Here is a 10,860-nt window from a genome sequence, read left to right as displayed (position 1 = left end):
AGAATTAAATTGTATAAACTTAAAATTATAATCAAAATAGTAATACATATTCAAAATATACTACTTTCTAATTATTATGCCACATTTTGCCATTATCTATTGTTATGGGTTTGTGGAATTGTGTCCTTCCCCCAATTCATATGTTGGAATCCTAACCTTCAGTACTTCAAATGTGATCTTATTTGGAGATGGGGGTCTTTACAGAGGGAAACAAGTTAATATGAGGTCATTAGGGTGGGCCCTAATCCAATATGACTGGTGTTCTTATAAAAGGGAGACATTTGGACACAGACACACACAGGGAGAATGTCATATAAAGATGAAGGCAGAGATCAGGGTGATGCTTCCACAAACCAAGGAACACCAAAGATAGCCAGTAAGCCACCAGAAGCTAGGAGAAAGGCATAGAACAGATCCCTTCTCACAGCCATCAGAAGGAACCAGCCCTGTCGACACTTTGATCTTGGACTTCCAGCTTCCAGAACTGTGAGACAATACATTTCTGTTGTTTAAGCTGCTCAGTCTGTGGTACTTAGTCGTGGCAGACTTAGCAAGTGAGCGATCTATGTTCTTGTGGTTTTTGACACCCATCACACTGGTACAGTAGAAATGCTATAGAATAATGAGCCACAGCACATCTTTTCTCCAGTTCCACGTTCAATGCTTGCATCTTGAAACTGGCCATGGTGGGAGTATTTATACCACGGAAATCTGCAAATGCTGCAAATCAGGCCTTGATATATCATTTTGTTGATTGTCTAGATAGACTTAAGGAAGTGGTGGGCAAAATGTTAGTAAGGCACATTCAATCCAGTGTGTCACATCTGTGGTTGTTATATCATGAATAGCACAAAACAACAGAAAACTGTTATCCCATTCAGCAGTGTATTCAAAAGCTTTTATCTGAGTCAGAAAGAATTCCAGGATTTGAGGACTATTATCATATTCAGCAAAAAATCGCTCATGTCATTAATGTCATTGATGAACGAGTGAAGTTCCAACATGTCTTTGTCATTTCAGTTTTGTCTTAAATGTTGATGTAAATGAAAATATCAGTTATGGACTCCCACACTCCCAGTGCAGGGGTCACGGGTTCAATCCCTGGTCGGGGAACTAAGATCCCTCATGCCATGCAGTGCGGCCAAAAATAAAAATAAAAAATAAAAAAAAGAGAAAATATCAGTGTTCATGTCCGAACAATACACAGAGAGCCAGGTGTTACTATTTAACAGCTCGCTATTGGTGAGGGGCAGAGGAGGCCAGCTCTGGACCCAAGGCTGCAGAGGGCTGATGGGTAAATGGACAGACAGACTGCTGATGGATGGAGAGATGCCTGCTTTCCAGCTCTGTGGGAACCAGCTGCTGTGGGTGGACCAGAATCAGTGTCTTCCTCCTGGATGGGTTGGGAGGCTGCCCCACTCTCTGCCCTGGGGGACTTCTGCAGGGTTCCTGCTTGGTGTCTGCTTACCTCTGTTAGGACCCTTGACCCAGCCTTGACCAATAGCCTTGACCTGGTCAGGGCAGAGCCTAATCCTACAGCTACTCTCCTTGAAATGTAAATCGATGCCCTCACCCCCTGCTTAAGTCCACCCATGACTTCCTACTGCTCTGGGATCAAGACTGTACCTCCCTCCCTGTCTTCACAGCCCTCCTCTTTGGCCTCATCTCTCTTGCCCCAGTGCTCCAGCCACGCTTACCAGCTGCCTGTTTCCCCGACGCTCTGAGCTCATTTCCCACTCTGAGCCTTTGTACATGCTGTTCCTTCTGCCTGGTACACTGTGCCCCAGACCCACTCTTTCCAAGCCTGGCTCTTCCTCATCCATCAGGACTTTGTAACAAATGTCACCTTCTCCAAGAAGCTTTCCCTGATTACCTGGCTAAAGCAGGTTCCCTGTTGCATGCCATCTCTGCCCCTATGTTTTTTGGTTTGTTTTCTTCATTGCCCTTACATTTTATGTAATTATTTTTCTTCATACTTCTTTTTTTTTTTTTTTTTGCGATACACGGGCCTCTCACTGATGTGGCCTCTCCCGTTGCAGAGCATAGGCTCCAGACGCACAAGCCTAGCGGCCATGGATCATGGGCCTATCCGCTCTGCGGCATGTGGGATCTTCCCGGACCGGGGCACAAACCCGTGTCTCCTGCATCAGCAGGCGGACTCTCAACCACTGCGCCACCAGGGAAGCCCTCTTCATACTTCTTGAATTACTTGATTCATTAATTACATCATTGATTTTTAAAAAATTCCTCACCCCATCAAGCTATAAACTCCATGAGGGCAGGGGTGGTGTCTGTCTCATGTCCACAGAGCCCAGGGTGAGGCCTGGCACTTAGTGGGCACTTGGAAAATGTTTGTTGAATGAATGAATGAAATACATTTACTGAGAAGCTGCCTGAAAGAGACAAATCATGGTCCAACACAGATATGGGTTCAAATGCTGGCTCTGGCACTTATTGGCAATGTGTTCTGGGGTAGGTTACTAAATCTCTTTGGGCCTCAGCCTTCTCGTCTGTAATAATAGCACCCCTCCGTAGGATCGTTATGGGGATGAAATGAATCAGTCCATGCAGAGTTTAAGGAAGGGGCCTGGCACAGAGGTGCTCAGGAGAGTTGGATGGTAGTATTCTTGTAGATAAAGTGCTTCAGGACTTTTGGGATGTTGGGGCTCAGGGAAGGCTGCCCCCAATATGTCACAATGGCACACTGATTATTTTGAATTGAAGTTGCTTGAGAAGCAGCTGATGCAAGAAGGAAGCTCTGACCCTCCTGTGTTCCCCTGAACAGCAGGAAACAATTCTCTCATGTGAAAAGTGCCCTGCCTGCACCTGGAGGAGTAAGGACAGCCTTATCGCCAGAGAGGGAGAATTTGGGGCTAAGAAGCTTGCACAAACAAACCTTGTTACTTCTTTACTAATTTACTGCCCCAAGCCCAAACTCTGTTTAGATTCTTCACTAATTAAGCGCCCAAACCTAAGTTTCTTTATCCTGTCAATTCCTCACAGATGTTTTTTTGCGGTACGCAGGCCTCTCACTGTTGTGGCCTCTCCCGTTGCGGAGCACAGGCTCTGGACGCGCAGGCTCAGCGGCCATGGCTCACGGGCCCAGCCGCTCCGCAGCATGTGGGATCCTCCCGGACCGGGGCATGAACCCGTGTCCCCTGCATCGGCAGGCGGACTCTCAACCACTGCGCCACCAGGGAAGCCCAGCAGTTTGTCTTTAAAAACGTGAGGAAGGTCCTGGCACCCAGTAGTTATTCTGCAAATATCAATTTAGTGAATGAATACATGAATTAGTAAAAAATGGCCCACATGAATTAACCTGTGATTAGAAAATGATTTTAGAGACCACTGAGTCCTCCTCACAGATGTGGCAGGTGTCTTCTCTGCAACACTCCAGCTGAGCACCTCCTTGGTTTCCCCTGGGGATGGGAAGCTCACTCTCTCTTTTGTGGGCAGCACTAGCTCTCAGAGGGAGCTTGGAGACCGAGCCTGAGGTCCTGCTAGAGCATGAGAGGTCACAGCTGGGGCCCTTTACACCCCTCCACACTTCCCCCTTAAAGGAAAGGGTCCGCATGTCCTGAGGCTCCCCTCTGAGTGGGGGTGGGGGGGAGCAGAGGGAGGCTGGGCTCGCCCAGGGTCAGATAAAGGGCCCCAGTCCTGGATCAGACTGCCTGGCTATGACCTCAGATGTGTTACTTAACACTCCCCCCACCCCAACCCCGCCTTTATCTGTAAAACTCACATTAAAAGTGGCTCCTGCCTCATAGGGTGTAGCGAGGAGTTGATGGGATAATCCAGAGGTCCTGGATGGGGGCTCCTAGAGACCAAGCCCCCAGCCCCACAAATGCTCCTCAGACACCTGCTCTGACAGGTGTCTTTCCCAGGGCACTTTCCTGACCCATCTATCCCTTTTCCTCCCTTGGCCTCTGGAAGACAAGAAGGGCGAAGGCATGTGTTTTCATTTCATAGATGGCCTGAGGCACAGAGGTTAAGCAACCTCCTCAAGTGCACCCAGCAAATGAGGGCCCAGCCCAGGGCTGCAGCCCCAGCCCCTCCTGCTCACCTGACAGAGCCTGGTGATTACATCACTAGCCAGGGCCCTGGGGGCAGAGTGGCATAGGGTGGGGGGATGGAGTGTGGGTGTCAGGAGTGGGGGAGTCACCAGTGGGTATACAGGAAGTCAGTGGGACTCCCTTGGTGTCCTTACTGGGGTAGGTGTCATCTCTGGGGCCATGGGCACAGCTCTCAGGACCCTGGGGAAACTCCAGGGTTTCAGGGGTCAGGCCCTCTTCCTAAAGGCCCGTTTCTCTCTGACACCCCACTTCTCTCCTGGTGCCCGCATCTGTGCTCAGCCATGGGGGTAGGGGCACAGCTTCCTGCTGAGCGGAGCAGGCACCCATGCCCATGGGCAGAGCAGAGGCCGTATCAGCAGTTGGAAATTTCCTCAGGTGAAGTGGGGAGGTGATCTGAGGACAAGGAACCGCAGTGGGATATGGGCTAGCCTCCAGGAATGAGTATGAGCTGTGGCCAAGAGGCAAACCCTCCCTCAGGGCGCTGGAGCTCTCCCACACTTCATCAGATCCAGATCCACCACCCTTGTTCCCATCTGTCCATCTGTCCACCCATCCTTCCTTCAACTCCCTGGGCTCCTCTTTACCTCGACCCCTTCATTCAGCCATGCCTGGATCCTCTTTTTTCCTTAAACACACCAAGCAGCCACCTACCACAGGGCCTTTGCACGTGCTGTTCCTGCTACCCGGAATGCTCTCCCTCCAGACATCACAAAGTCTACCTCCCTTGTCACATCCAGTCTGTGTCAAGTGTCACCTTCTCCGAGAAAATCTAAACCAACCCTCTCTCCTCCATCCTTCTCTCTGCCTCCCTTGCTTTGTTTTGCTCCATAGTTCTTACCACTGGATATATTTCATATTTATTTCCTTTTTTTTTTTTTTTTTTTTTTTTTTTTCAGTACGCGGGCCTCTCACTGTCGCGGCCTCTCCCGTTGCGGAGCACAGGCTCCGGACGCGCAGGCTCAGAGGCCATGGCTCACGGGCCCAGCCGCTCCACGGCATGTGGGATCTTCCTGGACTGGGGCACGAACCCGTGTCCCCTGCATCAGCAGGCAGACTCTCCACCACTGTGCCACCGGGGAAGCCCCTATTTCCTTATTTAATTTATTATCTGTCTCCCACAGCTCTAAGAGGGCAGAGATTTTTGTGTTTTGTTTGCTGCTGTGTCCCCAGTGCCTAGAACAGTGCCTGGTACACAGTAGGCCCTCAATAGGCACTCTCTAAATGCATGGCTGAATCTATCCACCTGTCCAGCCTTCTGTCCATCCATCATCCATCCCTTCTCCCCACATTTTCTCCTTCACCCACCAGTCACCCAGAATTTCTCCACACCAGGCCCTGGGCTGGGGCGTGGCTTTGGTGATCTGGCAGGGCACACAGGCTAAGAAAGAAATGACCCTCACACTGGGGGATGGGCCCCAGGTGAGAGGGAACCCAGGGGACTGTGGGAGACATGGTGTGTGTTGGCGGGGGAGGCGAGGGAAGGCTCTCAAGGTTGCAATTATGTACTTCAGTGCCTAGCCTGGGGCCGGCCCACAGTGGCTCCTGGTACAGGCTTTGCCAAATGAATCAACAACTGCCTGGCTGGCTTCTTGGAAGAACAGGTGGCTCAGTTCTTAATACTATGGGTACTGGTGGTGGGGGTGGGAATCAGAGCCACCTGGGGGAATGGGTACCTGGAGTGAGAACTTTGAAAAGCTCCCCAGGAGAACTACTGGTCTCGGGCGAGGCCTCAGGGGTGATGCAGGGGCTGGGCAGGCAGGGCTCGGTGGGGCGAGTGGTCCAGGAGGAGGCTGGGAAGGGTGTACTCAGAGGTTCCGTGGGGACGTCGTGCGTGAAGCAGAGCCTCCCTGGACCACTCCCCTCTGCACCCCAGGATACCTGGAGCAGCTGCCCCCAATCCCTGCCAAGGAAGAAGCTTCCATTCTTGCCCCCTTCCTTTGTCTGTGTCAGCTCAACATTCTGACAGCAGGGACCGTGCCCCCCACCCCGTCCCCATCACCACCCCGCACTCCACCCTCGCCTCCTGCCTCTAAGCAGATGCTGGTTGCTGGCTTGTTTATCTTGCAGGCAGGTGAGTCTGGGCCCAGGCTTCAGGTGGGGCCTGAGCTCGGAGGAGGCAGGTGGGAGCTCTCAGAGTTGGTGATTGCATATGGCGGTGGGGGCAGCCACGCCCACCAGCCCGGGGAGGGGGGCACTCAGAGCCCTTTCGGGGGCCACGGTGGGCCAGCAGCCCAGGGGGTCCCTGGGTAGGGGTGCCGAAAGCCCATTAAGGGCTGAGGTGAGGGTTTGGGGCATGCAGCACCCAAGGGGCCAGGTCCGCTCCTGCAGGGAAACGCAGGAATGAGAGAGGGAGGCGGGAGCTGTGAGGCCACCGGAAATCGGGCAACACGGGCAGGCGGAGCCACACCTGGGGCCGCCGGGCCCGGACGAGCTCTGGTCGGGTGCTTGTGAGCCCTGGGAGGAGGTGGAAGCGGGGCAGGCAGAGTCCGGCCGGGGCCTGCCCAGACCCGAAGGTAAGAAGCTGCTGTTCGGGCCGGGGAGGGAAGAAGATGGGGGAGTGTGGCTCCCAGCCTGGCGCGCTTGACCTTGGCCGACCCCCAGGTCTCGTTCCACGCCTGAAGGCATGTGTGAGGCCCGGCAAGGGCTCAGGCTTGTGCGCTGATGTGGAGGCCCAGGCTGTCGCGGGGTCACCCCTTGGCGCTCCGAGTGTGGGCCGGCCATGCTCACGTGGTGCTCATGTTGGCACAGGGAAGGGCACAGGGTGTGAGCTGTGCTCCCTGTGCTCGGATGAGGAGACTGCCGAAGGGAGGGGGCTGAGGGGAGGCTGCAGACCTCGGTGCTTGGACGGGGAGGCGGGAGGCGTGCCCCCGGCGCCCAGAGCCTGTTTCTACCAGGGGTCCCATCGGAAACGGGTTTGGGGGCTGGTGGCGCAGGTCGTTTGGCTTTTGACAAGGAGCAGGAGGGCGGCCTCCCCAGGTGAGAGGGAACAGGGCCCAGGCCTGGGGCTGTACCTGCCCCTCTGGCCAGCACGGGGTCCCTCCGCCTCTCCGCGGCTCCTCCAGCCCGCAGCGCGGCCCTCCCGGCCTTGGCTGCCAGAGGCCGGAGGCGAAAGGCAAGCGGTTCCCCAAATGGCCGCTTGCTGCCCCGGCCCAGGCCTCCGTCAGGCGACTCCTAGGTGGCGGCCTCACACACCAGGGTGAGGGCAGCCATCCTGAGGAAAGGGCCGGCCCTGCCGGTGCCCGCTGTGGGAACTTCAGACAGGCCTGCGGTCTCTGGGCTGGCTCCTTATCTACCTGGACTGAGGTGGCGGGAGCAGAGGTCTGAAAACAAAGACAGGAGCGGCAGCCTTCCAGCCCCACCTCCGCCCCCACACACCCAGGCTCCTGGCTCCACTGGGCAGCCAGACAGAGATGGGTGGCTGGGGGGGTGGGGGCGGGGGCTGGCGCCCAGCCAGCTCTGCCTCTACCCACTTGGCTCCCTGGGGCATTGTGGTAGCAAAATGGGCCCCCCGTGTTCCCTCTGTTGCTTAGGCCTCCGCTGCTAATGAGTGTCTGTCATCCTTGCCCCATTACGCCTCCTAAGCCATCTGCGCCCCAGCACGTATGGGGAGACCCCGGGGGGGCTCCCTGGCTGCTGGGCCAGACACACAGGCGGGAAGCAGTGCTTCTGAGAGGCGCTGGGGGTGTCTCTGGGGGCGAGGCTGGCCTTTCCACAAAGTACACACGACTCTTTATTTCACCAAAAGAGAAGGGATGGCCGCCCCAGTTGCCAGGTGGGGACACTGAGGCACCCTCTTTATAACTACTAGGTGTGTCTCCTGTGCTGGGCGCCAATGAATGTGTGTGTGGGTGGGGGGGGCGGGAGTGGCAGTGGGACACATGGGGACATCAGAGTCGAGAGCCTGGGCCCTGGGAAGCCTGTGACATTCAAGCGAGATGGCACATTGTCACCCCAAGAAAAAACAAGACCTGCCATCTTTGCCCACTGCTGTGCCACCTGGTGGGTAGTCGCTCAACCTCTCTGGGCCTCATTTGCCTCCCTTGGCATGGGCGTGGCGGTGCCTCACCCCTGACCAGAGCCACCTGGCCCAAGTCTTGGGTGTCTGAGCAGCTGCCACCCAAACCTCAAGGGCCAGGGCTGGGGTGGGGGGCACTGACAGAAGGGGCACAACCACAGAGACGTCGGCAGCAGCTGGGATGGCCTGTCTGGGCCCTCATGTTCAGGAAGGGAGGCTCCTGTGGAGGAGTTAGAAGCCTCTTCTGCTCCTCCCATGGGGGGAATCTGCATTGAAAAGAGAGCCTGGGATAATGACCGTACCTGTTACTACCCGGAGGCCCTGGCTGCAGACAAGCCTGCGCGGCCCCATTTTACACCCTTGGACACTGAGGCTCAGAAGCTCAGATCTGGACAATTTGATGCCAGGTCCCATGCAGTGCTGTTTGGAGGACTTTGGGGGCAATGCTGGGAGGAATCTGGTGGGGAGGGGCGGTGAGGGGCAGTTTGGAGCCTCCCAGTCACCGGGTCTCCCCCAGGCAAACCTGCCTCTGAGCAGAGCCCCAGGGGTCCCCTTGGGAAGAGTGGTTCTCCCAGATGTCACACCCCAAGGAAAGGCTGCACTTTTAGCTTCAGTGACTGAGTGGGGAAGCACCACCCAGCCCACGGGCTCCAATCCCCTGGGCTGCAAAGGGGCGCCCTATGTTTACAGATGGTTAGGGTCTCACCTGAGGAACCCAGGCCTCTGGGTACCCGGCTCTGTGCCTGCTTCCTGCAGTAAGGGTGGTCCAGGCCGGTGGCATGGGAGTGGGGTTGTAGAGAGGGCTTGTGGCCTGTCGTTGGTGGGCCCCTTGCCCTGGGATCAGGGGCTTCTGAAGGCTGGGAGGCAGGAGTGTGGCCTGTTCTGGCTGGATTCACCTTCCTGCCAAGTGTACTTGAGGGGCTGGGCTGAGGTCAGACATTCCGTCATGCCTAGGAAGAGCAGGCGGCCGCTCTGTCTACCTTCTATCTTGGGTAGCTGGGCACCCAGCCATGCCCGCCTCCCGGAAAGGTCAGCAGGGGTGGCCCTTGGAGACCCAGCCAACCTGAACTTTAAGGTTCTAAGGCCCTGCATAATGTTCCTGGGCAGGAACAGGGTGACCATGGGGTTTGGGGGATGTCTGTCTGTCTGCCTGCCTGTCTGGGGCAGGTCCAAGGACACTTCTTGTAAGCATGTGGTCAAGATGCCACTGGAACCAGGAAGAGGGTATTGGGGGAGGAAGGAAGCCTTGAAGTCAGATCCTGTGTGACCTTGGGCTGGGTTCCCTCCCTCTCTGAGCCTGTCTCTTCCTTCAGCAAAAGGGTCAAGGTTTCCTGGGCAGGATCATGGGAGAAAATGCAAGTCACTTGCACACAGTAAGAGCTCAACAGTGGTGCATGGGCTCTGAGTCTGAAGCCTTCAGGGGGAAGGGGTGGAGAGAGGTCAGTGCTGGGGACAGGAGCCCAGACCACAAGCCCCAGTACTTTTGAAACCTGATGCAGGTAAACGTGGGTGGGGCACCTGCCTGGGCTCCACCCCCGAGAGAGCCAGTGGGGTTGAGTCTGTCCTTGGAGCTCCAAATAAGGCCTCAGAAAACCGCCTTGGACCTGGGCGGTCTCTGCCCTTCTGCTTGCCTGGCCCTTCGTTCCATCACCGGGACTGGCACCAGCCTCCTGCACCCCAAGCCTGGGCTTGAATCTCCCATTAGACTTGTCCCGTTGGCTGACGGTGCCTCTAGTTCTCCCTGCCTCTTGGATATGTCAGGCTCCCTGCTCCTTCCGCAGCTGGGGGATGGGTGGTGGGTAAGGGCGGCAGGCCTGAGGCACTGGGCACACAGTTCCCTTTGTGAGGGCAGCTGAGTCACATGGGCATTGCCATCCCCCTGGGCCCTGGGATGGCTGTGATGGTGTTATCATGGGACTGCAGCTGCCCCCGCGCCTGCGGCCAGGAGGCTTTCCCACGGGAATGTGCTGGGAGGTGGCTGGGAGCATTGGCCACAAAGCACGTTCACAAGACAAGGGTTCGAATCCTGGCTCTGCTGCTGATGTGCTGTGAGGCTTTAGGAAAGTTCTCTCTCTGTGCCTCAGTTTCCATCTCTGTTAAGCGGGAACAGTCATTCACAGTTTGTAGAGGAGATGCTGGCCATGAAAGGGCTTTGCCAATGGTGGACTGCTGGGCCCTTGACATTTGTGTTGACTTGATGATAATCATGATAATCATGACACTGGCCAACTTTTGTCGAGCACCTACTGTAGGCCAGGCGTGGTGCTCAGTGATTTACAAGGCCGCTCAGCTTGCAAGGGAGAAGCCTGAACTCGAACAGCCCTTGTCCAATGAAAACCCACCTACACACTGGCAGTGGTTGCCCATGACTCCTCCTGTAGATGGGCACAGCTCTTCACTGGTTGCAAGGCTGGCCAGGCTGGAGAGTTAGAGATGGAAAAGGGTGAGGCCTCCAGAAAGAAGCCCTGCTGTGTCCTCCCACTTGCCCAAGCCTCTGTCACAGTGGCCACCACGGATGTCCCGTCCTCCCACCTCCCTGGCAGCCCCATCTCTGTCTCCTTCTCAGGCTGCTCTGAACAGCAAAGCCCTCACAATACATCAGGGCACGCGGTTGTGCCAGGGCTGGGCCATGAGCTTTACATACGTGGCCTCATTTTTACGATTGGTGGTGCTCTTATTATCCCCACTTGACAGTGAGACAGCGGATGGCTAGAGAGATGCTGCCTGAGTCACCCCGGCTGGCAGAGCCGGGAGCAGAAGCCCGTTGGCCTG

At 55.9% G+C, this 10,860-nt stretch overlaps 1 protein-coding gene across 1 annotated transcript in view; it reads left to right on the top strand.

Annotated features, from left to right (window-relative positions):
* Positions 1-6,490: 6,490 nt before the first annotated feature.
* ADGRG1 (adhesion G protein-coupled receptor G1) overlaps positions 6,491-10,860 on the top strand; it is a 40,519-nt gene continuing 36,149 nt past the window's right edge. The window contains exon 1 of the mRNA XM_082606168.1: positions 6,491-6,586. The gene's annotated coding sequence lies outside the window, so the exon portion shown is untranslated. The remainder of the gene's footprint in view (positions 6,587-10,860) is intronic.

Source organism: Mesoplodon mirus, assembly GCF_964341445.2.
Source record: "Mesoplodon mirus genome assembly, chromosome: 19".
Lineage (NCBI taxonomy): Eukaryota > Metazoa > Chordata > Mammalia > Artiodactyla > Ziphiidae > Mesoplodon > Mesoplodon mirus.
The sequence above is the reverse complement of the archived record's forward strand: the minus strand, read 5'-3'. Positions and strand labels throughout refer to the sequence as shown.